This window comes from Lichenostomus cassidix, chromosome 20, assembly GCF_008360975.1.
Source record: "Lichenostomus cassidix isolate B80296 chromosome 20, HeHo_3.0, whole genome shotgun sequence".
Lineage (NCBI taxonomy): Eukaryota > Metazoa > Chordata > Aves > Passeriformes > Meliphagidae > Lichenostomus > Lichenostomus cassidix.
In genome coordinates this window covers 5,071,275-5,073,428 of record NC_139500.1, presented here as the reverse complement: position 1 = coordinate 5,073,428, position 2,154 = coordinate 5,071,275, and positions in this window count along the sequence as shown.

The window sequence follows — 2,154 nt, the reverse complement described above, 5'->3', positions numbered from 1 at the left end:
CTTCCAGAGCTCTCCCCCTGACTTTGTTTCTGGGTTGAGAGGGTGGTATCATCCTCACACTGATGGTTTGGCACCAAGTTTGGGGATTATCCATGGACATTATCCCAGTCTGTCCCCAGCCCTGCTCCAGCCCCAGGGCTTTAATTGCCTCTGAGACCACAATTAAGGAGCAGCATCCACCATGCTGCACGGGTGTCCCTCCCTCAGAGTTCCTCCTACCAGGTGCTTTTAATTTATTTGTATTTCCAGCAGCGATAATTGAGTTATCAATTTTGTGCTCTTTTGGGCCAGAAGCAGAGATCAGAGAGCTATTTTATACACCTAATTATGGATTATTTCCCATAGCTATAAAACCACGGAGAGACAGATCCAGAAAATACGTCGTGAGGTGATCTGTGTCCTCTTCATCTCTGCTGACTTCTCCCTATTGCTTCCTTAAACTCCAGGCTGAATGCCCTCCAGACAAAGCAGTTGTCAAAAGCAAGGGATACCTATTTCCCCACAGGACAAAATCTCTTCCCACCCTAGCAGAGAGCTGCTTAAAATTAAATTCAGCTTTTACTGAAATGATCTGTTTAAACCTTTAGCACCTCGTAGAGTCAGGCTGAGATTTATCCCATTTCTGTGCAATTTGGCTATAATCTGGCTCATAATGGTGACCCAGGGTCCTGCTGAGGAGTGAAAAATTTGATTTTCTTCCCCACTAATGGTTTTGGGGGGCGGGGGGTGATTTGAATGAAATTATCTTTAAGGTCCCTTCCAACACAACCCAATCTGTGGTCCCATGAATTAGATGTGGCCCTTCATGCCCCCTTAGCTCCCCACTCCCCTGGTCCAGTTTTTTTTTGCTGCAGATCCTCCCTCCATCCCAGGCAGGTCTGAGCTGCCTGGAGCACACTGCAGTGCAGAGCCAGTGCTGAAGTCCAGCAGATCCTATTTTTATATTTACGGAAAGAGACGGGAATCGTCTGTGTGTCGGGATTAGGTTTCTGCTGGTGACACGAAGAGGCCATCCAAGATGTATGACCCAGCAAATGTACTGTAATGCACACATCACATTTGTTCTCTGAGTAAGTAGATATTGTCTAGGGTCTATTACAGCTGTGCTTTGGTGTTTAATTTAATGCGAGTGAACTGCCTTAATTTCTCTAAATTGTAGTAATAAACATAATGCTAACAGTGATATTGCTAATAATTTATTTTGCAAGTGATTAATCAACAATGAACTATTTTAATTACCTGTTCGGAAATGCCAAATTCTAAATTAATTATGTGTCATTATATGAATTCACATGTATAAATATATACACTTATATATGAATTCCAAGGCTAATTAAAATGAATAAACCATCAGATTTGGTGAATTCATAGAGCTGAGGGAGGATCTGCTCTCCCCTGCTCTTCTGCCTTTTTGCATTTCATCCTCAGCACAAAGAGAATCTCATTCCAGTGCTTTATGCAAGTCGTTCGTGGTCCTAAAAAAGATATTACCTGGAGAAAGTAGCATATTCCCTGGATCCCACACTGCCAAGAGCAGTGTGCAGGGCAAGGGTGTGGGAGGTGGGAGCAGGGGAGGGGAGTGGGGGCTGCAGCATTTCTGTCTGAAGGAAATGCAGAGTGTGACTCTTTGGGGTGATGTCTGTGCCAGACCTTGGATCTCCCTGGAAATAAAATCCAATGGGAACTGGAAGGGGGGGAGAGGGAGGTGATTCCCTGCCCTCAGTTGTTCCTGACAATTTTTGGAGGGAAGTCAGGAATTCAATTAACATATTTGGGGCATAACCAATGAGTTTTCCTTTTCACCTGGGAGGAGGCTGCATCTAGAGATGCTGCAAGGCACAAAGCTGGTAGTTTGGGGTATTTAGCAGCAGGAGAACCCCCAGGGGCCCCGAAATGAGGTTGGGCAGAAAGGAGAGATCACTTCTTTGCAGTAAGACTCAAACCCAGAGCTCAGGGCCAAGAGGCCCCCAGCCATCCAGCACTGGCCCAGCAGCAGCAGCAGTGGTCCCCAGGGCTTGGTGGCCCCTGTGGCACAGAGGGGCAGGAGGGGGAATCTCGAATTTAGGGGTGGGGAGCGAGGCAGTTCTAATGGTTTGTAGCACCAGCTTGAAGGCCAGGATGATTAACGAGAGCAACGGCATGGAGGAACCAGAA